A 27,944-nucleotide genomic window follows, 5' to 3' on the forward strand; every position below is an offset into this window, starting at 1 on the left:
GAAAATGTTCATGGGGCATAGTAGCATGTTTACGGGTCAGGAGTTGGTTTTATGGTGTAGAGTAAGATGTCACAGTTGAGTGAGTGTAGGAAAATTCAAGATGACTTAGACAAAATTTTCAGTTAGTATGATGAATGGCAGCTAGCCCTAAATGTGGAAAAATGTAAGTTAATGTAGATGAGCAGGAAAAACAAACCTGTAATGTTAGGATACAGTTTTACTAGTGTCCAGCTTGACACAGTCAAGTCGTTTAAATATCTGGGCGTAATGCTGAAAAGCAATATGAGGTGGAACAAGCGTGTGAAAACTGTGGTAGGGAAGGCAAATGGTCAACTCTGGTTTATTGGGAGAATTTTAGGAAAGAGTGGTTCACCTGTAAAGGAGACTGCATATAAAACACTGGTGCGACCTATTCTTGAGTACTGCTCAAGTGTTTGGGATCCATACCAGGTCAGATTTAAGGATAACATCAAAGCAATTCAGAGTTGGGCTGCCAGATTTGTTACCAATAGGTTCAAACAAAACTAATGCTTTGGGAGCTCAAATGGGAATCCCTGGAAGGAAGACAGCATTCTTTTTGGGAACAACTTTTGAGAAAATTTAGGGAACCGACATATGAAGCTGACTGCCGAACAATTCTGCTGTCACTGACATACATCACACATAAGGACCACAAAGATACGACATGAGAAATTAGGGCTCATACGGAGACGTACAGACTGTCATTTTTCCCTCGCTCTATTTGCGACTGGGACAGGAGGGGAAATGTGAGGTACAGTGAGGTACAGGGTACCCACTGCCACACACTTTATGGTGGCTTGCGGAGTGTCGATGTAGATGTAGATGTAGTGCAAGAAGTATAGCAGCATGTTCACAATTTAGGAGTCACCAGAGGGTGTCCATAGGACAAGCAGTGATAAACTACGTTTTATAATGTAAGCCATCTGATGCAAACGGTGTATGATCAAAAGAACATTGTATAACAGGGACCAGCAGAAGGAAGCAGTACCACTATGTCCCATGGATGCATTCATGTTCTCTCTTCAGACTAATTGGTGATCATATGAACAGCTGTTTACCTTCCCTTTAAATCTGAATATCAGGAATTTACAAACTTCTGAAAACAATGAAGTCATACCATTCAAACAATTATCAATGAGTTCAAATAACAATAAATGTTACTTGCTTATGAGAATTCCAATCTAAGACTGTCACGGGTGGGACTGGGAATATCTCGTGGTTGGGCTTGGCTAGAGGTCTGAAGATGATCATGTGATGATTGAAACTGGTCACATTTTAATAAATGTGCATTGCGATCTGACTGTTACAATTAGTTTCAAATATTATATTTTGATCGCTGATATCTCCAATAATGTTTCCAAAAATAACTGTTCTTGTAATTCAATTTATTATATCAATTTATAGTTGAATCAGCAGCTAACATATTTAGGCCTTACTTGATATTTCAATAACCTTATAGGGAAGTTTTGTTGCCTACAAACAAGATAAATTTCAGTACAGTATTACTTTGAAGTCATGAGTACGTAGTTACTTCTATTTAAAAAGTTCATGACTTAAAAAAAAAACTAAGCAGATGATAAGTCATTCACTTTCAGAAATTTCTTAATTTCCTGAAAATCCTTAGTAGAATGTGTTTCTAGCATGTTTGATGTCTGGAATCAGGAGAACAGAACAACTTATTCAAATTCGGTGTAGGATCCATCCCTCTCATCTTGAGTGGAGAGGAACCTCTTGTAGGTGTAGGTGTAGGTGTAGGTGTACGTGTAGGAAACATGTAGCAGTCCTCAGCAGTAAAAGAGCCTAAGTCAGTTGCAAATTCTAACAGAAACAAGAAGGTTCTGCAGCTAGGTAGTTCACATGGCAGATGTGTGAGCCAGCAGTTGCAAGGAAGTGTTGGGCTGTAAGTACCAGGTCACCAGCATTGTGAAGCCTAGTGCAGGGTTGGCTCAGGTGACTGTTAACATAGGGGAGTTATGTAGGAATTTTACGAAAGGGTATCAGATAGTGATAGTGGGTGGAGCTGGGAATAGTCTTGATAGGTACAGGGATTATGCTGTAGGTGGTGACTTGGTAAAGAGAGCTACTCAAACTAGTGACACTAATGTGCACTTCGTGCAACTACTTCAGTGTCATGATCGGCCTCATCTTAACGCTACTGTTAGGCATGTTAACACAGGGCCAGAGAAGGCACTGATGGTGGAGGGCACAGCTCACATTGCAGTTGTGCCAGTTGAGTCTATCTATAGATCGGGTTTTCCTAGGCATGGCCTGCACCTCGACAGGTATGGGAAGGGGAGGCTGGCAAATCTTACAGGTGACAGTGTAGTGGGTAGTAGTGAGATAACTCTTGGAAAAATTCCTGTAGTAGTTGGTGTTACAGCTGCACCTTTTTAGACTGAAGTCAGCTGACAGGTATCCCTGCTCAAAGGAAGTTCCTCTAAAAAAAGAATCACCTTCAGATGAGATCAGAATCCAAGTAGTGGAGGAATTAGCATATTTCATCAAAATATAAGAGGTATTAAGACAAAGTTAGTGAACTGCTTATAGATGTTGACTCTGACATTACTGGCATATCAGAGCACTACTTAAATAACTTGACAATTCAGAGACTTTCTTCACAGGGTACAGATTAGTTGGCTGTTTTTTCAACGAGTTCTTTGTGGAGTGACCAAGTGTGCAAAAAACAGTATTCTATTTGAGTCTGTAGACGTATAACAGCATTGCACTGAACAGGTATTTGAATGCTGTGCAGGGGCAGTTGAATTTAGTGAAATTAAATTTCTAATTGTTGCTGTTTATAGGTCCCCTAACTCTGACTTCAGAGCATTTCTCCTCAAGCTATAGAGGGTTTTTTGTTCACTTTATGGCAAGTGCCAAAAATTAGTTGTCTGTGGTGACTTCAATATTAATTTTGTACGCGACTGTTTGAGAAAAAGCATGTTGGAAGATCTAAATTCATATGATCTGATGTGGACTGTTTTTTTTTTTTTTTTTTTTTTTTTTTTTTTTTTTTTTTTTTTTTTCCAATCAGGATGCTGGGGAACAGCGGCACAGCCACAGACAATACTTTTAAATGGGCATTCCATCAGTAAAAGGGTGAATGGCCTTCCAGACCATGATGCACAAATGTTAACACTAACAGGTTTTTGTATCCAACAAATGTTATACATAATTACAAACTATGCAGTAAAGCTAATCCAATGACAATAGAGAGTTTTTTAAACCTCGTAAAGGAACAAGAGTGGCAGGATGTTTACAGTACCAAAAACGTAGATGACAAATATAATGCTTTCTGTAACACATTTCTCATGCTCTTTGAAAGTTGTTTTCAATTAGAACATTCTAAACAGGGTATTAACAGTAAAAGCCAGCCTGGGTGGCTGACTAGAGGGATAAAGATATCATGCGGAACAAAGTGGGAATTATATCAAAATGTTAGAAGTAATCTCAACCAAGCTACAACAGAACATTAGAAACAGTACTGTAAGGTGCTTAAAAATGTTATCAGGAAGGTAAAGAGTATGTGGCACACAAATAGAATAGTCAGTTCATAGGATAAAATTAAAATCGTGTGGTAGCTTGTGAAGGAAGTGTCTGGTCAGCAGCACAAAGTCGATGATATAGGGTCATTTCGCAGTAAAAATATTTCTGTTACTGCTAAGTCAGATATAAGTACAGTATTTAACAATTACTTTCTGAGCATTGCTGGTGAATTAATTAACAACTTGTCAAGAGGTTCAAGTACTAATTTTGTGTATTCTACAATGGCAGATATTGCACTTCTCCTACCTCAGATACCAAACTATGCTTTGTTAAAAAGTTTATGTTTATTCATATAACTCTATTCTGTCTCTCATGATTGATTTAATTTTTTGAGAATGCTAACAGTAACTGAAACTGGCTTTTCATTTTCTTGGAAAATGCCTTTCAAAGATTGATGCCTGAAATACTCCTCTGTGGTACTGAGAAGGGGGAGAATGAGTCATTAAGTCACTGAAGACTAAGGACTCTCGTGGATATGATGGGGTGCTTAGCAGAACATTAAAATACTGCGCTGCACATGTGAGCCCTATATTTAGGCATATCTGTAATTTATATCTAAAAACAAAGATGATGTGACTTACCAAACGAAAGCACTGGCAGGTTGATAGACACACAAACAAACATAAACATACACACAAAATTCAAGCTTTCGCAACCAACAGTTGCTTCATCAGGAAAGAGGGAAGGAGAGGGAAAGACGAAAGGATGTGGGTTTTAAGGGAGAGGGTAAGGAGTCATTCCAATCCTGGGAGCAGAAAGACTTACCTTAGGGGGAAAAAAGGACACGTATACACTCGCGCACACACACACACACACACATATCCATCCGCACATACACAGACAGAAGCAGACATTTGTAAAGGCAAAGAATACTATTTGCCTATTTATAGTTTCTAAGACACAATTCAACAAAACCCGTCATTTTAATTCCACAGAATGGGTATACAATTAGTGAAACTAAACATTTCAAATTTCTAGGTGTTCAGAGAGATAGTAAATTGTTGTCAGAGTCTCACGTTCAGGATCTTGTTCGAAGACTTAACGCTGCCATTTTTACTATCCGAGCAGTATCTGAAGTAAGTGCTAGTTCGACAGCAAAGTTAGTCTACTTTGCTTATTTTCACTCACTTATGACATATAGTGTTATATTTTGGGGTAACTCTTTCCATTCTCAAAGGATAGTTTTTGCTCAGAAATAGGCAGTTCTGGCAATAGGTGGTGTAAGTTCGCGAACCTCTTGTCGATTTCTGTTCATTAGTCTGGGTATTCTCACATTGGCCTCTTAATACATAGATATTATTTACTGTCGATTCTTGTTAACAATATCAATTTATTCCTAAAAATTGGTAGCTGTCGCTTAATACCAGACAGAAACCTAATATGCATTTGGATCACTCTTCCTTGACTCTTGTGCAGAAAATGTCAGTATACTGGTGCATTCATTTTCAACAAGCTACCACAAGAATTCAAAGATCTTAGCAGTAATCCATGCACTTTCCAACTGAAACAGAAAATTTCCTGATGGGTCACTACTCCTATTTTGTCGAGGAGTTTCTTGAAAAATTAAGCTGATTCCTGTGTCATACTGTTGATTGTGTTACATAAACTTATGCCTTCTCTTTTTTGGGTTCATTAACATTTTATTTTATCTGTTAGCACTTTTATGTTGTAATTTCATGTACTGACATGTTCCATGACCTTGGAGATTTGTTCCTCAATATGGTCCTACAAAACTAGATGTGTAAAATAAAAGGTAAATAAAACTTTGAACACCTTCACCGACACCCCTACAGATCTCACACAGATAATTTGAATTTCACAATTTTCTAGAACAGTCTCTCTGCAATTGTAGTAGAGCTGTAATGGGCTGACTTCCTTCTCGTTTGTAATTCCAACAAAATAAATGTTCTTGGCAGATTTTTTCCCCACCACTGGTTCTGATCCTGGAACTTTTCTGAGATCGTATGTATGCAGGTCTTTGAGATATGATCTTTCAAACAATGAAAACGGCAGCTAGGAATATCAACAATGTAGGAAAAGATGAATTGCTACTTACCATAAAGATGACATGTCAAATTGCACACAGGCACAATTAAAAGACACTTATATAAAGCTTTCAGCCGCAGCCTTCATCAGTAAATGAGAGACATGTACGCACCATTCACACACACAACCAAGCACCCCTCATGCACACGTGGCCACCAACTTCAGCAACTCTGGTTGGGATGCAACTATCATGTGGGATGCAAGCAGCACTCTGGAGGGGTTAGATTGGGGAAGGGATAGTGTACGGGTGGGGAAAGAGAGAAACCTTGTCTGGAGTGTGCAGGGCCAACAGGTGCAGCATCAGGAGGTTTTGTGGCAAGGAGGTGGGGCAAAAAGCAGCAAAAATGGAGAGGAGCAGGGGAAGATGGGCAGATGCGTTGGCAGTGACTGCAAATAAACAGCATGAGAGATGAGAATGCAGAGGAGATGATGGGCAGAGGGGCTGGGAACTATTAAGTGGAGGATGTGGGGATGGTATTTTATTGTAGGTTGAGGCCGGGATGTGTTGTGAGGGTAACTCTCATCTGCGCAGTTCAGAGAAGCTGATGGTGGAGGGAAGGATCCAGATGGTTCTGGTAGTGAAGCAGCCATTGAAATCAAGTGTGTTACATTCAGCTGCATACTCAGCCTTGCCACAAGTTTCCCCAAGTGAACTTCCATGATATTTCTCTGATTTCCAGACAAGTTTTAGCATTTTTCCCTGACAAATTTTGAGATCTCAAGCGTAAGAAAGACATAAGTTGACAAAAAAATGTAAGGACTTACGTATTTCTCCCTCATTCTGTTTTGTTTTGTTTTAGAGTGTAAAAGCAACTAGGGACATATGCGCCCATGTCAAAACTGTGAAACATGAAGACAAAGAAAGAAGTTAAAAATGACTACATCTCAATTCCCAATGACGGAAGAGAAGAAAGCTAAAAACAGGGACGTGAAGAAAGGTCTATAAAATATGCAATAGAGAAATGGAGGTCTAGAACTAAAAATCGAGTAGCCTTCACCATAAGGCTAAAATGCATAAAAAGTAAAACGCGGTCGATATCCTGCATGTCATTCGCTAAAACGGCAAACTCAAACAGGAACGTAACCGGTCAAAAAAAAAAAAAAAAGGATGTTCCATCAGGAAATGGTGGACAGTTAAAAGTTGGGCGCAAAGTGGAGGGGGAGTGCCACTTAAATGGCGATGGCTAAAAAGGCAGTGCCCAATATGCAACCTAGTTAAAATGACCTTCCCCTGGCGGGAGGGACGAGAGGGGGTCATCCAAGCTGCTGGGAGAGGCTTAATAACCTGGAGCTTATTCCCATGAAGCGAGACCAGTGGCGATATGAAAGTGACACCACCTGCTGACAGATGGCAACACTGAGACCATTGGAGGGAATGTAAGAACTAGCAGGCTAAGGTACGAGGACTGCAGTCTTGGTAGCAGCCTCGTTTCCTGTCAGACCTGTATAAACAACACAGTGGCTCCATCAAGAGTGAGCAAGTGCAAGCTTTCCTGGACCTGTTGCACTAAGTGATGGATGGTGTACAGTGCACAGAGGCTTTGAAGGGTGCTGAGAAAGACTGAGCAGACGACACAATTGAAAAGCCTATGTTGCCAGATGTACTCCATGGCCTGATATAGGGTGAAGAGCTCTGCTGTAAATACTGGACAGTGTGCCAGAAACTGATGCCAAAAAAAAGTTGGTAACAATGAAGAAGGCACACCTGAAACCACGGTCAATCCGAAAGCCACCAGCGTACACAAAGGTACTATCATGAAATTCCATGTGAAGTTTGTGAAACTGAAGGCATTAGAGCAAGGCTGGTTTAGTGTCCTTAGGAAGCGAATGAAGGCCAAGGTGAACTCCGGCCAATGCATGAAGCCAAGGTGGTGAAGTGTCCACACCCATCAGGAAAGTTACAGGGGGCGTGAAGTTAATCTGCCGCAGCAAGAGCTGAAAGTGAACTCTCAGAGGTAACAGAGAAGAGGGATGTGCCTCATACTGGCGATCAAAGGAGTCATTGAAGAAGGAGGCATAGGATGGGTGGCCATGCACAGCAGACAAACGGCATGCATATCTGCTGAAGAGGAAGTCACGGCAGTGGGACAGTGGTAGTTTGGCAGCTTCTGCATACAGACTCTTAATCAGGCTAGGGTAAAATGCGCCAGTGGCCGAATGGATGCCACGATGGTGGATAGTATTGAGGCAGAATAAGAGGGACGTATGTTTGGATGCATAAACAAAGCACCCATAGTCTAGTTTCGAACTATGAGGGACCGGTACAAAAGGTGGAGGGTGGTTCGATCTGCTCTGCAGGAAGTACCACTGAGGACATGGAGGGACTGCGTACAGCGGGCTGCCAGGTAAGACATGTGGGAGGACTAAGAGTGTTTCCTCTTGAGCAGGAGCCCCAGGAATTTCGTAGTTTCAATGAAAGGAAGAGAAACAGGCCCTAGATGTAAAGATGGTGGGAGAAACCAATTACACTGCCAGAAGTTCATACAAATGGTTTTATCAGTGGAAAAACAAAAGCCATTGTCGATGTTCCATGAGTAAATACGATCAAGACATCACTGAAGATGCCGCTCAATGAGACAAGTCCGCGAAGAACTGCAATAGATGGCAAAATCGTCAACAAAACATGAGCCGGAGGTGCCCAGCGGGAGACAGACATTGAAAACTCAGTCTTTAAAAAATTCCTCAAGGAAATGGGGCTAGCGGTCACAGAAACCCCATGCGTAGAGAGTAAAGAGGAGACCAATCCTAAAGCAGGTCTTGTAGGCTTTCTGCAAATCAAAAAACACAGCCACAGTCTGGGATTACTGCAGAAAACCATTAATGACATGGGTGGACAAACTGACGAGATGGTCAACTGCAGAACGGCGTGCTCGAAATCCACACTGTGCAGTGGTTAGTAAATTGCAAGACTTGAGCCACCATACTAGCCAGGCATGAATCATACGTTCCATCGCCTTGCAAACACAGCTGGTGAGAGATATGAAGCAGTAGCTAGAAGGAAGGTGTTTGTCCTTACTGGGCTTGGGTATGAGTACGACAGTGGCTTCATGCCAGCATCTGGGAAGCTTTCCCTCTGCCCAGAAGCAGTTGTACATATTAAGCAGAAAGTCCTTGCCTGCAAGAGAAAGGTTTTGCAACATCTGAATGTGAACAGCGTCTAGCCCTGGGGCAGAGGATCCGGATGAAGTGAGAGCATGATCTAGCTCCCTCATAGTAAAGGTGACATTGTAACACTCACAATTCTGAGAATAGAAGGGTATCGCCTGAGCCTCCTACACTCGTTTCCACTGGAGGAAGGAAGGATGACAGTGAGAGGAGCTCGAAATATCCACAAAATGGCAGCTTAAGGTGTTGGAGATAGCAATAAGGTCCATGATGACATTGTCTGCTACTGTCAGGCTGGAGACTGGGGAATGGATCTTGGTCCCAAAGAGCTGTTGGAGGATAGCCCACATGACAGAAGAGGGGGTGGAACTGTTAAAAGAACAAGTGAATGAAATCCAGCTAGCTTTTCTGTTATCCCAAAGAACGCAATGACACAGTGCACTCATTTGTTTATAATGAATGCAGTTTGCCATCATAGGATGGCAGTTAAAAATGCGGAGAGCATGTCTCTGTGAGCAAATTGCATTGTGGCATGTCTCAGTCCACCAAGGGACTGGAACATGACATGGTAAAGAGGAAGTGTGAAGAATGGAACGTTCTGCAGCAGTACGGATAATACTGCTTCTCGAGTTTGCTCCCAGATCGTATTATGTAACACACACAATATTTCACCGTTGCAACTGCTCGACATCATCAGTTGGTGGTAGCTGCTGCTTTCACTGCTGCAAGGTACAAATGATGATAATTGTGTGCCGTCATTGAAATTTATCATAACGGGAGCAGGCAATACACATGTGCGGGATGATGCTTGTACCTGGAGGAAAGTGGTGCTCCTGGTGCCCCCTGCTGGGAGCTGCAGAAAGTCCATCCACGTGTGCACTATGGGCAATGACTGCGCTGCTGGACACTCCTGCGGTTAAATCTCAGTAGCATGTTGCGTCACGTGATGAATCAGAAGTTCTTGTTTTTCCTGTTTTGATTTAATGGCAGCCAGTGCTGGATTCCAGGCGGCACTTAGTTGAAAACCTGCATCTCTGCTGATAAGATCGTCCACCATATGGAGATGTATGACCCCCGGCCTCCTTAACAACACAGTCCTAGAAAGATGACTCTGGGGATAAAATTTCCGTCTGTTTGTAAAACATATGATGTCCTGTGTCAAGACAATGCTCTGCTACCGCTGATTTATCAGGTTGCCCCAGGCATGTAGGACGATGGTGTTCAATGCAACGTTCTTGCACGGTTTGGCATGTCTGCCAAAAAAGATAAGATTTTCCGCATTGGCATGGGATTTTATACACGCCACATTCCCTAAGGCCAAGGTTGTCTTTGACTGAGCACAATAAATTCCTCAATTTTGCTGGTGGCCGATAAACACACTTGATGATGTGGTTTTTGAGGATTCTTTCTATTCTCGAAGACATGCAACCAAAATAAGGCAAGAATGCTGTTGCAGGGGGTGCTGCCGCATCTTCATTTATATCCCTGCTTAAAATTTGCTTAGAACAGAATGCATGGTGTATCTGCCTATTGGAATAGCCATTCTGTTGGAATACCATTCTCAGCTGTTGTAGCTCACCAGGTAGACTTTCGGTATCTGAGACCACATGTGCTCTATGCACCAAAGAGCGTGGGACACTATCGTGTTGTGCAGGATGATGACAACTTATGGCCTACAAATATAGCTCCATATGAGTTGATTTGCGATAGATGCTGTGTCCCAGTTTACCATCAGCTTTTCTTCTGACTATGACATCCAGGAATGGTAAGATGCCATCCTTTTCCACTTCCATTGTGAATTGTTTATTGGGATGGAGCGAGTTCAGATGCCAGAGAAACACAGGTAATGTCTCTATTCCATGGGGCCACACCACGGAAGTACTGTCTACATACCACCAGAAGCAGGAAGGTTTGAGACTTGTTGACTGCAGCGCTTTTTCCTCAAAGTCTTCCATAAAATAGTTGGCCACCATGGGAGTCAGAGGACTTCCCATGGCGACACCATCCACTTGTTCAAAACACTGGTCACTGAATAAGAAATAAGTTGAGGTAAGCACAATGTCTTTCTCAAACTGGCTACTGATAAGCTCTAATGAGCCCCACAGAGGTACTTTTGTAAACAAAGATATAACGTCAAAACTAACCAAATATCTGACACTTGTAACTTAAGTGTCTTCAGGCGACCTATGAAGTCCCCTGAATTCCGGATGTGCTGATCACACTTGCCTATGAGAGGTCCCAACAGTGTAGTAAGATGTTTGGCCAGAAAATACGTTGGAGCTCCAATGCTGCTCACTATTGGGCGAAGAGGAGTCCCATCCTTATGTATCTTTGGTAGGCCGTACAGTCTTTGGGGGGGGGGGGGGGGCGGATCTGCAGGCTGTTCATGTAGGCTTTTGGTCACTTTAGAAGGAATAGAACTCTTCTTGAGAAGATCTAATGTTTTCCTCTGGATTTTCCCAGTCGGATCCTATTAGAATTAAACAATGGGCAAGTTCAGCCCTAGTGAGAGAGAGGGTACGTTATAGAGTGCTGCAACGCTGCATGTTTGACCGGTCACGGCTTGCCTGTTGAGGGGTGACCGAGCCGCTCTTGTCCGGCCCCATACGACTCGGCTCGGTCACGTACTCGCCCCATGTCTGATGTCCGGATTCCGGACACATGGATAACCGAGCATGACCGGTCACCTCTGACGTCTCACCTCGCCTCGCCCCGGCTCTCTGCACTGTACTGTACAAATCCAACACCTCTCTCTCTCTCTCTTTCTTTTAATACAAAAGTAACGTTTCCAAGAACGGGTACGTTACACAGCTAAATTCATAGAGCACTTTCTTTTATAATATTTACTCCCGTCTTCCTAATGTCCGGGAATTTTGTTGTAAATAAAACATTGATCACAAGAGACCATTCTGTGTTAATGTAATGAGATGTAAGCGTCAAATAGTGCACCTGATTATGCGAATCAGTCCACATATCAACTATCGCAGCACATGTTTTATTAATAACTTCCGCAATAACAGAAGGCATTATACTGTTTCGTATTGCATCAGCTTGTTCTTTGACATGTCTGCTTATAGTAGAGGGATGTGGCATGACATCTGCCATGTTAACTTTTCCATAATGCGCACCTAGATGTATTAATTCTTGGCCTAGTTCTCTGAAACCTTCACCGCAAACAGCATTAAAAGGTCTCATATCTTTAGCACGCATTGCAACACACTTTGCTGTAATACTATTTTTTATTACTGCCGGTATTCCTGAAGGAGCTGTATCTTTGTGAGATTTCTTGCAACTGTGTTTCTTTAAAAGAGTGGTTCTCGATTAGAAACACAATAATGTGGAGCAGTTTATGCACGATACGTATCCAGTAGACGCACTGTTTTCGTCTACAACCGCCAAAAATATGCTCCGTACTTGGCTTTTTAGACCTTCCCGTCTCTTCAATGTGTAAACATTGATTTCAATCTTACGTCTTACTGCACTGGTTTCCTCGCACTGCATGATTGCAGAGAGAGAGAGAGAGATAGAGACACACACCACAAATGAGAAGCCCATACTGGCTGCAGTCTCACACGGATAATGACACGTGTAATGTGTTTGAAGTTACGTGCTACGTATTCGGTCACGGCTTCTATGCTCTGTCACAAGAACTAGTGCGGGCAGCCTATCCAGTTAGGGTGTGCTCGCCCCATCTCGTATTTTGTGCTCGCTTACTCGGTCATGCAGGACTCTAGTACGTTATACAAGATGGGAATTGCAGCTTTTAAGCACAGTAGCATCTGGCAGCACAGTCATTGCCCATAGCGCAAGCATGGATGGCTTTTCTGCGGCTCCCAGCAGGGGGCACCAGCAGCACTGCTTTCCACCAACTATGAGCGTCTTCCTGCGCACGTGAACTGCCTGCTACTAGCATGATAAATTTCAACACCACCACATGACTATCATCAGTTGTGTCTTGCAGCAGTGACAGCAGCAGCTACCACCACCTGATGATATCGAGCAGTTGCATCGATGAAATATTGTGCAAGTTACACAATACGTACTGGCAGCAAACCCGAGAAGTATATTTGCAATAGATCCATTGGGAAAGCATGAAAAGGCACAGGTAAGGATAATAATTGTAAGATATTCCACCTGGTCATCACAACTGGGGAAATCGTGTTGGTCGAAGGTCGCCAGGGAGGAGTAAAACCTCAAGTCGGTCTTAGTAAGCTGTGATTTGGGTGTGCACAGAGGTGGGGGTGTGAGTCAGCAAACGGATAGCACATGAGAAATGGTTGCTAGAATATGTGACCGAAAGAATGGATCACTCAAGATGATGAGGAAGATGCGCAGTGCAGAAGGATAGGACGAAATGGGAACAGGTGTGTGAGGAGTCTGAAAGAAACGTGGGTGCTCCTGTGCTAAGGCAGAAAAGGTTAACTTGATTAAGAAGGTAAGCCAAGAGGGCACCTCTTGAACAGGTTCTGGGAGAACCCCAAATGGGATGGTGGGCATTAAAGTCACCGAGCAGCATAAATGGGTGAGGTAGCTGCCCAATAAGGTGGAGGAAGTTGACCCTGGTGACATCGAATGACAGAGGGATGTAAATGGTACAAGGGGAAAAGATCAAGTGAGGAAGGAAAAGGCAAACTGCAACAGCTTGAAGACGTGTAGTCAGGGAGATGGACTGGCTATGAATGTCATCCCAAATGAGCAGCATGACTCCACCATGAGATGGAATGCCAACCTCAGGTGGAAGGTCAAAACGGACCAGGAAGAAATGCGAAAGCTCAAACTGGTTGTGAGGATGCAATTTTGTTTCCTGGGGGCATAGTACAAGTGGACGCTGCAATTCTGAAAGCAGCTGTAGATCCTCTTTGTTCAATTGAAGACCGTGAACGTTCCATTGGAAGAGAGTCATGATGAGGAAAAAATGAAGTGGTGTCACCTCAGCTGCTGCCGAGTGCCAGCCTGGGAAGACTTGCTGCTACAGGGCACTGAGGCAGGAGGATGCTGCTCCATGAGGTCTACATAAGCATCAGCTTTCTTCTGCTGTTGGCCTGCAGAGTCCAACACAGAAAGAGAGTTGGTGGTGTGCACGAGCAACACAGAGGCCAACTGGGTGAAGGTATCACATGGCGACACCATCAAAGACAATCTTTGAGTCGGCAAAGGAAAAGACTGCTTGACTATGTTAGACCTCTTTGAGCCTTACTGGTTAGCAGAGGAAGGCTCAGGTATTGGTTGGCTGGAGGGTCATAGGAAGTCTTCACAGGAGCATTCCCTCTGTCCTTTCTGGCCTGCTAGTGACTTCGCCCCTTGAGGCAAGAGTTTGATAGCTTGTTGCACAGCTGGACGAGGGGACTGCGATGTTACCACGACACTGGGCAATTTCACATTCTCAGAGCTGAATTTTAGGTCACATGTCTAAGTGGCTATGTCCTTCATGGAGTGATGTACCAAGAACAGTACTACAAGTGCCAGACGGTAGAACACAGAGTTTGCAACTAGCCAGAAGCTTGTGAACAACCGGGTAAGGAACTTTTTCCTTGACCCGGATCTCTTGGACACTTCGCTCACTGAGATACATGGGACAATCTCAAGAGGAAGCAGCATGGTCGCCATTGCAGTTGATACAGCAGGGAGGAGGAGGTGGACAATCGCCCTCCTGTGCATCCCTAACGCAGATTACACATTTGGCCAGGTGTTGATAACACATTCCAGTGTGGTTGAAATGATGTGTAGTAGTGCATTGGGTTTGGAATGTATGGTTAGACTGGGAGAACCTCATAGCCTGCTTTGATCTTGATGGAAGCACCACTCTATCTAAGGTGAGAAAAAGAGTGGGTGTGGGCACTAAGGAGGCTGGATTTTGGCCTCGGTCAGACCGTTAAGCAGCCTAGAAAAACAGTGGTGAGACTTCTTGTCAGCTACGGACAGTGCAGGACATTCCCAAAAACACCCCAGACATGTTCCCAAAGGAGGGGAAAAAGAACAGCAAGACGATAAGACATGCAGCATGGAAGGGAAAAGATGCTACAAAGGCTGGGGCCCGTGGTGGATTTCTCCCCAGTGTGAGCAACATCAACATCTTTTGTAATGACTGTGTTTAGATGGAGAAAGCAAGGCAAATGGTATGTGTGTTCCATTAAGACCACTGGTGTTATTTTATTTCAATAAAATGAAACAAACTGTGACAAAAATACGCATATCCTTGGAGTCACAAGACAGATTTAAAATACATTCACTGATTTCTGAAATAACGTCAGAAAAAAGTAAGCCTCTTGAAAGAAGTGTGCAATGCATGGAAGAATTGTGTAAATCAACATTATGGGTGACCACCAATAAAATGTTGGTTCTACTATGTTAATTATTGCCAGTTATTAGTCACTGTGTTATGTCTTATTATTTTACAGGTATTGTGTGATTTTTCTCTTGAGATATATATGGTTACATAGCATATGAACCGCCAGCAACTGCCACAATTTTCTTCTTCTTATCGTCCATACTTTCTAATACATAAATTATATTTGAAGTGGTAAAATTTACTAGAATAAATGAAATGTCCATAGAATGCCGCACTGTACAAGATACTTGTGGTGAGACGGGCGCAATTCCTGAAATCCGTCGCCCGCAGCCTCTGGCCTGCCGAGGAGCACTGCAGTCCTGGGCCCTTGGATAAACCATGAAAATCTCCAGCATTATGTCACAAACAAACAGACCCAGACTGCAGGCAGATTGGTGAGACTAGATCCGATGGGCAGGGCTTACACATTAGTGGGAAATGATGGGCTTCAGACCACAGACCCGATCCATTAAAGATACCAACAGAAATGGCCTGCAGTTTTGAACCATCATGGAAGTCCACTTGTGTGGCCAGCTATTCATGTGTTACAAACACCACGTTGATGAAATGAGACCAATGAGATTTTTCCAGCGCCTTGAAAATTTCCCTAATATTTCCCTGACACATTTGAAATTACTTAATATTCCCTGATTTCCAGAACTTGTGGCAACCCTGATATTGTGCCACAGTTTGGCAGTGGCTGTTCATGCTGGTGGACAGCTAGTTTGTGGTCATTCCAATATACAAGGCTGTGCAGTTTCACAAGTAGCCTGACTCCTGATGGTATAGGACAAACCTGTGGCAGGACTGGAACAGGAAGTGCTGGATGGACTCTTAGATATAGTCCGCAAACAGAGCTCCCATGTCATGTCCTCTCACACCTCCAATCCTTCCACCAGCCCCAAGAACCAGAAACAAAGGAGTGTCCCCTTCATCACCCAGTAGCACCCCAGACTGGAACAATCAAACCACATCTTTCACCGGGGTCTTAATTACCTCTAATCATGCCCTGAAATGAGGGACATCCTGCTGACATACTTCTCACCCCTCCTAAAGTGGTGTTCCATCGCCCATCCAAGCTCCACTACATCTTAGTCCATCCATATGCCACTCCCAATCCCAACCCCTTGCCACAAGGATCATACCCATGTGCAATATCTGCACAATCCACCCAACCAGCAGTTCCTATTTCAGTTCTGCCACAGGTTTATCCTTCCCCATCAGGGGCAGGCCACCTGTGAAAGCAGCCATGTCATTTACCAGCTCTGCCTGCGATCATTGCATAGCTTTTTATATCGGTATAACTACCAACCAGCTGTCCACCAGTACGAATGCCCACTGCCAAACTATGGCCAAGAGAGAAGCAGACCATCCTGTGGCACGACACACAGCTTAACATAACACACTTGATTTCAATGGCTGCTTCACTACCCAAGCCATCTGGATCCTTTCCTCCACCACCAGCTTTTCTGAACAGCACAAATGACAGTGACCCTTACAACACATTCCCTGCTTCCGCAATTATCCTGGCCTCAACCTACAATAAAGCACTGTCCCCACACCCTGTTTCCACCCCCTCTATCCTATTACCTCCTCCTGATTCTCATCTTCCATGCTGTTTATTTGCAGCCCCCTGCCAATGCATCGGCCTGTCTTTCCCTGCTCCTCTCCATTTTTGCTACATTTTTCCCCACCTCCCTACCCACAACCTCTTTGTGCCTGTTGGTAATCTAGTCCCTGCACATTCCACCAGACAGCATTCATCTCTCTCCCCAACCCTCCAGATAACTGCTTGCATCCTACACGATAGTTGCATTCTGACCCAAGATGCTGGAGTTGGCAGTCGTGTGCGTGCGGGGTGTGGTTGCTTGTGTATGTGAATGTTGTGTGTCTCTCTTTTACTGATGAAGGCTGTTGCAGAAAGCTTTATGTAAGTGTCTTTTAATTGTGCCTGTGTGCAAATTGATGTGTCTTGTTTGGTAAGTAGCAATATAGCTTTTCCTACATTATAGATATGATTGTTCATCACTCATCTCAGAATCAGTATAGATGAGAGAATGAAGACTGGATGTAAGGTTGGAAAACTTGATTTCGATATTTGGATATTCTTGCTTAAAGAAGCTTCCTTTACCTTTACTGTCACACTGATGTAATGTTTCTGCAAATTAACTCTATTCCTAGTTGTCTACAGTATACTACATGCCCTTCATGACCTTTTATGACTTGTGAAAAAGTGCTGCTCCCCAGTCTTCTCTTCCACCAATGCACCCGTTAGTCTCTCTTATTTTCCCTCCTCTACTTCTCTGATTTCTGCTCTCTCTCTGCTACCCTCTCAACCTCCCCATTGCTCCTTACGGCCCTAACCTGTCCCCATTATGTCCTTGCATGCACCCACAAGCAGCACTACACCCTCAGCCACCTCTAAGCCACTAACCCTCTCCCTTCCTGCACCAGCCTCCTCCTTATCCCTACCATCCAGATTGATTTCTCCATCAGCCGCAGTTACTCACAGTCTGGCCTCAGTGGCCAGAGATAGGTGTGTGTGTGTGTGTGTGTGTGTGTGTGTGTGTGTGTGTGTGTGTGTGTGCGCGCGCGCTTGTGTGTGGTGGCGGCGGCTTTTGTAAGAAAGCTCACATGTATAGGTATTTTTGTTTTCTCTGTCTGTGCCTCAACATTTCCTCTATATTGTGAGTAGCAACCTACCCCTTTCATAATACTGTCATTGTATATATATAAATAAATATTTAGTTATCAGCAAGAAACAAGAAGTAGCTATTTAATACCACTGGCAGACTGCTGCTGAATATGGGTTTAAGGAGACTAAACATATACGATCATCAGTCCCATATTAACAACACAGGATGGAATCAATATACCCACCTGTCTGTATCTACAATTAATTCTATATGCAAGTGTGAGAAAGTTTTCTAAATGTTTGCACAATATGTACCTGAGGCAGGACAGGTACCAAACCAGTATTCACCTAGTGGTATGTGGAAAGCTGCCTAAAAACCATATCCAGGGTGGCCAGCACACCATCCCTTGTCTTTAATCCACGGGGCAAATTTGAAATGGGCCCGGAGCACCTCACCATCCCAGAGGCGAGTGGTTTAATATGCACAGATATTCGTATGGCGATATAATTGACAGAATGCCAGCTTTTTTTAAAGTAACAGCATTCATGCCAATTTATCAGGTTACAATTACCTGACATAAGCACAAATAGTATTAAGCAGGAGACACAGTTTATTGCAAACACAGAGTACATATTAAACACTGAAGAGTTGCTTCTTTCTTGTTAAAGTGTACCTTACTCATTTCATGTCCCTAATGGTTCTCCTTTTTTTATAAGCTACACAGAACTGTATAAATGAAAGAATGGTTACATCAAAAATGGCATACAGTTCTTTATTTCACCTGCCAGGGAGGTTGCAGCCAGTGTTTTCTAGGATGCTTAAGGAATTTATCTTAGCGACTTTCTTGAAAAGGGCAAAACAGTATTATGTACCAACCACATGAAAAATTATAAGAGAAGTGTCCTAGATTGCAAACAAAACAAAAAGCTTGCTTTTGCAACATTCATTGATTGACTCAGTGAACTGAACTGCTCTTATAGTATTTTTCTTAAGGTATTTGTCTGGAGGGGGTTGGGTTGGGTTGTTTGGGGGAAGAGACCAAACTGCGAGGTCATCGGTCTCATTGGATTCAGGAAGGACGGCGAAGGAAGTCGGCCGTGCCCTTTCAAAGGAACCATCCCGGCATTTGCCTGAAGCGATTTAGGGAAATCACGGTAAACCTAAATCAAGACGGCCGGACGCGCTCTTATAGTGGCCAGACACAACCGTAAGTACTTGCCCAGCTGAGGATATCCATATGTTGCTTGGAAACAAAGTGTCTCACTGAGGAAACATTGTACTTGCAATTGCAGCACTGTTGACAGTGATACTTGCACTGCTGGGGGTGAGGCTGGCTAATAGATTTTTAAGATGAAATGTTGGTGTATTCAAAGTGTGCAAAAATATCTGCCACCTTCTGACATAGATCTACTCCACATCTAAAGAAATATGTCACTGAGAAACATGTTTAGTACAATGATGATGATGGCATCTGCAGATAGAATTTTGCAGACCTTTCCTGAAATGTAATTGAAGAAAGGTATCTACTAGTGAGTTTCACTTCCAAGTTGGCATTTTTTTCTTCCTTTGTACACATAACATGTCAGTCACATCACAGTACTGGCCACATTAGGAGAATGCTAGTGAAGGGAATCAATGAAGTTCTTGGTGTGGCATACATTGTGACATTCACCAGAAGTGATTTGAATAAAATGAACAATCTCTGGCAAATAACTAGGCCCTAACAGAGCATTTGCTTTTATCTTTGTAACATATAAACATAATGAATTACACAGAGTGTGGCACAAAAATGGGCTGGTAAAGACTAATTAAACTTGGAATGGTATTACTGGGAACACTGAACGTTTGTAATGCATTTTGGGTACGTACGCCATTTGCTGAGACGGAGTGAGATGGAACTTGCAGTGGCTGCGGAGGTCCTTTACAAAAACAGTGACTGGGTAGGCTACTGCTAGATGGGAATACCTTCATTATTTCAACCTTAGATAGAATGATCCTATATCTATGGCACATGCAATCAGGTTATGGGTGAAAAACTTTGAAGCAAGAGGAAGTGCACCTATTTGCTAGTAAGGCCCACAAATTGCCTCCCACAGGAACAAAACGAGGAGGTGCGGAATTTTGTAACCAACAGTCCAAAGCATTCTGTGAGACAAATTGTGGAAGCGCAGAATTTTATGGAATGATTTAAAGTTGGAAACATACAAGATACGGGTTATGAAACAGTTAAATGAAAAGGATTATGTAAAGTGAATGACTGCCTGTAGCATTCACGACTAAAATTAGTGATAATGAAGGCTGCTTAGTTCTTCTATGGATGAGTGCTGAGAAACATTTTCATCTCACAGGTTATGTCAACAAACAAAACTGCTGGTACTAGAGCCAGTGTATCACAGTATGATGTGCTGTCTCTTTAATGAGCATTATCAATCCTTTCTTTTTTGAGGATGAACATGGATGAGCAACTGCAGTCACTGGTCAGCAGTATGCTGCCATAGTTGACACATTCTTAGAACCTGAACTGTAACAGTTTTCTGCAAATGAGTATTGATTTCAGCAAGATGGTGCTACATCTCACTGTGCTCAAATTTCAAGGGCAGCAATGCGTAGAGTGTTTGGTAACCCCATCATTTCAAGGAATGGGGAGATTTTGTGGCCTCCCAGATCTCCTGACATACCAGACTGTGATTACTTCCTTTGGGGTGGCTGTGAAACACAGTGTGTATGCTAGATGTCTCCACACAATTGCAGAATTGACAGACACCATCTGTGAATAAATCACAAACATTCCTACACAGATGACTGAATGTGCTATGAACGATTTAAACTACAGGCTGTCTGAGTATCAAAATAATGATGGTGGCCACCAACAAGACACCATTTTCAAAACATGAATAATGCTTGAAATGGCAATATACAAGGATTTCGTTGTTGTGAAGAAAAATGTTTTACAATACCTGTTTTGCTGTGTACAAATTGGTCCGTTTTCTTGCCACCCTGTACAAAGATGATCTGTAACGTTATAAAATGAGTAAGGAAATGAGTACCTTTTTACAAGTCTCCATCTTTTCACTAGCGTAATGCTGTCCTACATCTTTCATTATCTTTTACTCTTTTCATCTTCATGCAACTATTACACACAACATCCTATACAATAAGTTTTGCACTTCTAGTTACAGTCTCTCTCTCCAAATTTTTCTTACTACTGCTCCTTCCAGAGTAAGGTTAACAACTACTGGATGCTGTGCCATATGCCCTGTCAAACTGTGCCTTCTCAGGGTTAAGTGTCTTCCATAGACTTTTTTCCTCACCTTTTCTGTTTACTATTTCATATTTCATACTTTGTTGATTCATTTTTTTCCCATACTTTCACAGTGCCACAGTTCACATGCTTCAGTTTCTTATTCTCTGGATTTCACTTCCATACTATATTGCACTCCAGATGTGCACTCCTTATTCAGATCCATATCAATATCTAATATCAGGAGGGCTCTTTTATTGAAGAGAGTTTTCTTCATCTTTGTCAATCTACTTCTGACATATTCCTAACTTCAGCCATCCTGTGTAATCTTGATTTCTAGACTGGAGAAGTCTTTCACTTCTACTACTATGTTGTTCCCAATTTTGACATTAAAGTGCCAGCTATTTGATTGCCACTACAGCTACACAGCATACCCCCGTGACTGGCAAGTGGGCACCCTTCAGTACCACAAACGTCTCCTGCCATGGTCAGCACGTGTGCTGGCAATCCAAATACTGGATGGAACATGCACTGCATGTATGAAAACATTTCAGACAGCATCAATAGGGTGATTTGTTGCCAAAGTACCCTCTGAAAGCAGACAAGGAAACTTGTGGTTCTGGACTCATCATAAGAAATGCCAACCTCACTACCTGTAGCGCGAGGATTGCAGTCAAGAGTGCTGCAATTGTGAGCACTATTTTTCCTTTGCAAGACACTTGCCTCTGAGTAACACACCGGTATCCTACCACCGGACAGGTACTTAGGGTGCCGCCCAGCCACTATGAGAGCAATTCAGTTCGCTCAGCAAACTAAGGATATTCTATCTGATGTATCCACAAAGACAGCAACTCCAGTGCTGAATAGGACCCAGATGTGTCCGATACTCCTCCTGGATACTAGTGCCTTCAGAGCCCTCTACGAGTTGCCAGCAGTTCATTACGAGCAATGGTCTGTAACCTTGGCTTCTGTGGACTTGAATTCCAGAACCTGGTATCCTGAGGTCTTAGACTTTTCCAATGACTGTACAGTTTGGACAGCTGTCCAAGTTGTGGGATCCATGTTGGCTCAGAAATTTATTTTGTTAGACTTACAGTGAGTGTTTTATGGCAGTCTGAGATAAAGACTTGTCACTGATTATCACACTACAAGGTAGTTGCCAGTGTGACTGATTTAACTGCAACCCTTGATGTTAACAAGAAGTGTCTCTGTTTATATTATTGCTATTAAATTGTTTACTGTTACTGACCTATCTGGGAGCTTGTTCTTTATGTGTGTGCCCATTCCAGACTACATAATTAAACAAGTAGTTACTCTCCTTTCTACTACACTTCAATGCCTTCATCTCTATACGGTTTGTTCTCAAGCCATATCTGTGCCAAGCTTGTTGTCCACTCCACTGAATAGGTCCTGTCAGTCCTCCTTACACTTGGCCAGAAAGGCTATGTCACCTGCAAACCTTAGCACTGGAATCTGTTCCCCTTGCATTTTTAGTTTTCTCCCAAAATTTTCCTACCCTTCCTGTACCGCTTCTTTGATGTACAAGCTGAATAACAGTGGTAATAAGGCGCATCTCTGTCTTATACCCTTCTTAACACCAATGTGTATTTCTTCACCTTCCACTTCCATTACTCTCACAAGAGCTTCATAAATACAGTAAATAATTTATGTCTGGTTCTGTCCTTTAGCCACCATATTCTCATGATTGTGAACATCTTAGTCTAATTTAAAGTCTTGAAGGCTTTCCCTAGGACCACAAACGGATTAGGGTAACCTGATTTTTCTTCACTCTTCCATCAATTTCCTAGTACAATATCCAGAACAGCTTCTCCGGTAGCTTTTTATTTCTAAAAGTAAACTGCCCTTCCTTCAATACATCTTCATTCTTTCTTTATATTCTCATGTACATTATTCTGACCAGCAATTTACAAGTATAACTTGCGAGTCTAATCGTCAGATAGTTTTCACATTTATAGCTACCTTTTTTGATAATGCGATGTTAATGTTGACCTGGAAATGTGATCAGAAATTTCTGTTTCATATAATTTGACACCAACTCAGGTATTCTAGTCTCTGTATCTCCAACAGATTTCAGTAATTTGTATACCATATATCTCTGACTCTAAGCCCTAATCTTCTTTATAAATAATGTCAGTCCATAGTCACGTAAGAGTCATTAAGTTATTTATCTTATTTTCACAGGCATATTGTCCAGAGCAAAATATTCTCAGGCAAATATGAGAAATAGCTCATATTGGTCAAGACTTTTGTAGGCTCATAACACATACAGCCTCAAATATTTTTTTATTCATATTCACTTAATCTTTCACTCCGGTCCCACATAAAATCACTACATGGGATGAAGGCTTCTGTTTAATTATGTGAAGTTTTAAATTCATGTTTTAAAAAAAGCATTCATGCAAGAGGATCATATAGACATGCCACTGTTAGAGCGCCACACAAAACATGCAAGGAGGATATAGAAACAAGCATCCCTGGCACTGAAAAACAGTCGAAAACTTCAACTTTGGTCCCATATTTAGTTCACTTTTATCGCAAATCTCTCATCCAGCAAAAAGTCCCAAACTACTAGAGGGTGGGGGGTTAGGGGGGGATCCATGAGACTGAGTTCTATAAACAAGATAGGTAAAAGAAGGGACCCAAAAAATACCAGAGCAATAGCCTTTATGTCACTTTGCTGCAAATTCTTGAGCATATTCTAAGTTCAAATATCGTAAACCTCCTTGAGACAGCAAAGTTGCTTCTGTCCACAAATTAGCAGGGTTTTAGAAAGCACTACTCACACAAAACCCCATCAACTTCTTTTTCACACGATATCCTGCGAACCATGGGTGAAAGGCAATAGGAAGATTCCATATTCCTACCTTTTCAGAAATTATTTGACATAGCGCCACGATACAGACTGTTAACAAAGGTTTGAGAATACAGGATAGGTTCTCAGACATGTGAGTGGCTCAAAGACTTCAAGTAATAGAATCCAGTATGTTGTCCTGGATGGTGAGTCATCAGAGACAGAGGTAGTCTTAGTCTCTGTATACATAAATGATCTGAAGATAGTGTGAGCAGCAGTCTGTGACTTTGCTAATGAAGGGAAAAGTGTTGATGATTGAGGATGACTTCAACAGAATATTGTTTGGTGTGGTGAATGACAGCTTGCTCTAAGTGTAGAAAAATGCAAGTTAATGTAAATGGGTAGGAAGAACAATTCCATAATGTTCAAACACAGTATTAGTGATGGGCTGCTTGGGCAGTCACATCAATTAACTATCTAGAAGGTACATCACAAACTGTTATGAAACAGAATTTTGAGCACCACCACCACCCACAATAATAAATAATTTAGTCCTCAGTATTACTTTCTGCTGTCTTTCTCTCTCAACCCCCCCCCCCCCCCCCCTCCCACACACACACACACATGCACTGACAGCCAAAAAGATTACGACCAGTGCTCACAGCATGTAACACAGTAAGGAAAGTATACAAGTGCAGCACAGATGTATAGTGTATCATTTTAACAATGATAAAGGTTGCAAATGGAGAAATCCATTGACATAAGTGACTTTGACACAGGGCAGATTGTTATTGCCTTATGCCTGGGAACAAGCATCTTGGAAATGGTGAGGATAGTGAGCTATCATCGTTATCATTTATGGCAAGTGGCAGCTAGACAATGAAACAATGAGTAGGAGAAAAGGTGTTGGAGATTCACACCTCATCACAGAACATGGAGGTCAGACATTTGCTCCCTCTGAAACGCAGCATAGGTGACTGTGAGTGAGTACAAGGTCGGTGCAGGCACAAGTGTTTCAGTGTACATGGTTCAGCACACAATGTAGAACATAAGGACTTGCAGCAGACACCTCCTACATGAAGATAGAGCATTTATCACTGCAAATATGTCATCTGGCCATACACATCACATTTCTTGTTACAGAAGGCTAACAGCTGTGCATGAATGTACTATGTTATGAAGAACACTCACATGGACTTCTTTTGGGCATGTGACAGTAATTGATGGCTTCATGAAAACTGTGAACTATGAGAAAATCATTGTTGACCACCTGCATCCTTTTTATGTTTCATGTCATCCTTGGTGGAGACGGCATCTTCCAGCAGGACAAATGTGTGTGTCACAAGTCTAGAAAGGTGGAACAGTGGTTTGAGAAGTGTGATAGTGAGCTCATATTGACATGTTGGCCTACATATTTGCCTGATGAAAACAGATAGCAGCTACATGCCCACAAACAACATGTCAGAAGCTTGTGAGAGAGTTTACAGATATCTGGTGCTACCTATCTCTGGAAACTCACCATTGATGAATCCATGCTGCAGAGAATTGCTGCTGTACTGCATTCCAAAGGTGAACCAACAAGCTATTAAGGAGATGCACAAACTCTCTCACTCCCCCCCCCCCCCCCAAATCCCCCTATTCTCAGGACTCTGGATGCAGACAGAAATTGACGGAAAATGACAGTATCACATAGACTCTATATTTGATATGAAATTATTTATATTTTGATTACAATGCATTTCACATCTATGCAGATACTGCAAAGGTGATACATGAATCGGTAATAAAAGAAATAAATGTCTGTAAGCAGTAAAACCAGAAAATGAAGAAAGAGCCTTCACATAATGTAGTTTTCATAATTTCATCACCACAACAAACAGCTATATATTTTTTATACAAGTTGCAAATGTGATAGAAACTTCAATATGTGGCAAAATCAGAACATGAAAGAAATGCTGTCCATGTAACATGATTAACTGGTATGTTGGATGTTCAAATACAATCACTCCTTTTGAAGCCTCATCTTAAGGTGAGCTGCAAAATACTTTTATCAGCATTTATTTGAAATTTTATGTTATAATACTAGTAGCACATGAACATGAATAAATCACTTCTCTGTCCTATATCTATACCACTGTTAAAATTTATTGAACTATGCCACATACCTTCTGCATGGTTTGCAAAGAGGTACTGCAAAAGCTCTATTTGACCAGTGTACCTTTGAACCAGATATAAGTATTATAGCAGGTTAAACAGAAAGCACCATCTGTTTTGTTTTGTGCATGCAACATATTGTAAACTACATTAATGTAAGTTACTTTTGAGGTCAGTAAGCAATATCAATGCAATATCTGCTGTACTTTATTTTCCTTCTTTTTGGGCTCTGCATCAACATGGCTACTCTGCAAACCACACTTCAGTGCCTGGCAGGGGGTTCATCGAACCACCTTCACAATAATTCTGTTATCCTACTCTCTAACAGAATGCAGAAGAAATCAACACTCATATCTTTCTGTGCAAGCTCTGATTTCCATTATTTTAATCTGCTGTTCATTTCTCCCAATGTAGGTCGGCAATAGAAAAATATTTTTGCTTTCAGAGGAGGAAGTTGGTGATTGAAATTTCATGAGAAGATCCCACCACAATGAAAAATACCTTTGTCTTAAAGAAGTCCACCCCAAATTCTTTATCATGTCCATGGCAACTCTCTCTTAAATATTCCTAGCTAATACAAAATGTGCTACCCTCCTTTGAACTTTCTCAATGCACTTTGTTAATACTATGTGGTAAGGATCCCACACCATGCGTCCATACTCCAAAAGATTGGATTGGATTGTTTGGGGGAAGAGACGAAACAGCGAGGTCATCGGTCTCACCGGATTAGGGAAGGACGGGGAAGGAAATTGGCCGTGCCCTTTCAAAGGAATCATCCCGGCATTTGCCTGGAGTGATTTAGGGAAATCACGGAAAACCAAATCAGGATGGCCGGACACGGGATTGAATCATCGTCCTCCCGAATGCGAGTCCAGTGTGCTAACCACTGCGCCACCTCGCTCGGTACTCCAAAAGAGAATGAACAAGGATAGTGTAGGCAGTCTCCTGGGCACATCTGTTTCGCCTTCTAAGTGTTCTAACAATAAAATGCAGTCATTGTTTCACCTTCCCCACTACACTTTCTGTGTGTGTTCTTTCCACTTTAAATGGTTCGCAATTGTAATTCCGAGATATTTAATTGGATTTACAGCCATTACATTTGATTGATTTATAGTGTAACCAAAGTTAAATGGATTACTTTCAGCACTCATGTGGATGACCTCACACTTTTCATTTTTAGGGTCAACTGCCAATTTTTACACCATACAGAGATCTTATCTAAGTCTTGACTTTTAGTGTTTTCACTAATATATACCACCAAATAACAATAGACACAATGGAAAACACAGCACTGTTGCTAAATGCTGTCTTCCATTAATTGTAGTTTATGTTGCATAGTCTGTGTATAAATGGATATTGTGTTATATGTGCTCTACGTCACCAACAGTTTAAGCTTTGGTGGAAGGGACAAAAAAAATATATATTTTTTCCCTGCATAACTATTTTATTTGATCAGCTATCAGTATAAAGCACAAAAAACAGGTTACACATCTCTTGTTTGAGGAGGACATGAAGTTTAATCCTTCCACTTCCAGCTATCTTACACAGTATATGGTTGGAGCTTGCTTCCTCTGCTCCCAACAGCACTGCTCTGAAACGGGGAAAGAAAAAGTGCTGATAGTTGTTACTGTATTTGAATAAACTGATGCACAAAACAAAACAAATTGTTGCTGACTCTGCAAACAAACCTTATTGTATAGATAGACTCCGTATTCATTCATTCTATTGTGGTAAAATATAGGATGTTATTGCAGTGTTTCTTTTTAAAATTTATTGCCTAATGCTATACCAGAAAAAGCTGAACTAATAAAAATGAAATAATTTGAATAATGCATGTCCTGTTCTATGATCTTAAGAATGATAATTTGAAACAACAGTAACACATAATTGTATTTTGCATAGAAATGTCCCTCCTTGCTGCTAGAAACCTACCACATTGTTGCAAAAAACTAGGGAAAAAGTTTGAATTTTATTCATTATGTAATGGTGTCTTATAACGTTTATCTGATTCTGAAAGGCATACACAGGTGAGAAGAATTCAATGATCAGATTTTACGG

General features: G+C 42.0%; 1 protein-coding gene across 2 annotated transcripts in view; it reads right to left on the reverse strand.

Moving 5' to 3' along the window:
• LOC124716889 (PAX3- and PAX7-binding protein 1) overlaps positions 1-27,944 on the reverse strand; it is a 173,401-nt gene that overhangs the window by 144,267 nt on the left and 1,190 nt on the right. The window contains exon 2 of one of the 2 annotated variants that reach the window (XR_007005667.1): positions 27,310-27,477. The exons of the other annotated variant lie outside the window; for it this stretch is intronic. The gene's annotated coding sequence lies outside the window, so the exon portion shown is untranslated. Of the gene's footprint in view, positions 1-27,309; positions 27,478-27,944 lie in introns of those variants that run through there. 2 annotated transcript variants of the gene reach the window in all.

Source organism: Schistocerca piceifrons, chromosome 1 (genome assembly GCF_021461385.2).
Source record: "Schistocerca piceifrons isolate TAMUIC-IGC-003096 chromosome 1, iqSchPice1.1, whole genome shotgun sequence".
NCBI classification, from domain to species: Eukaryota; Metazoa; Arthropoda; class Insecta; order Orthoptera; family Acrididae; genus Schistocerca; species Schistocerca piceifrons.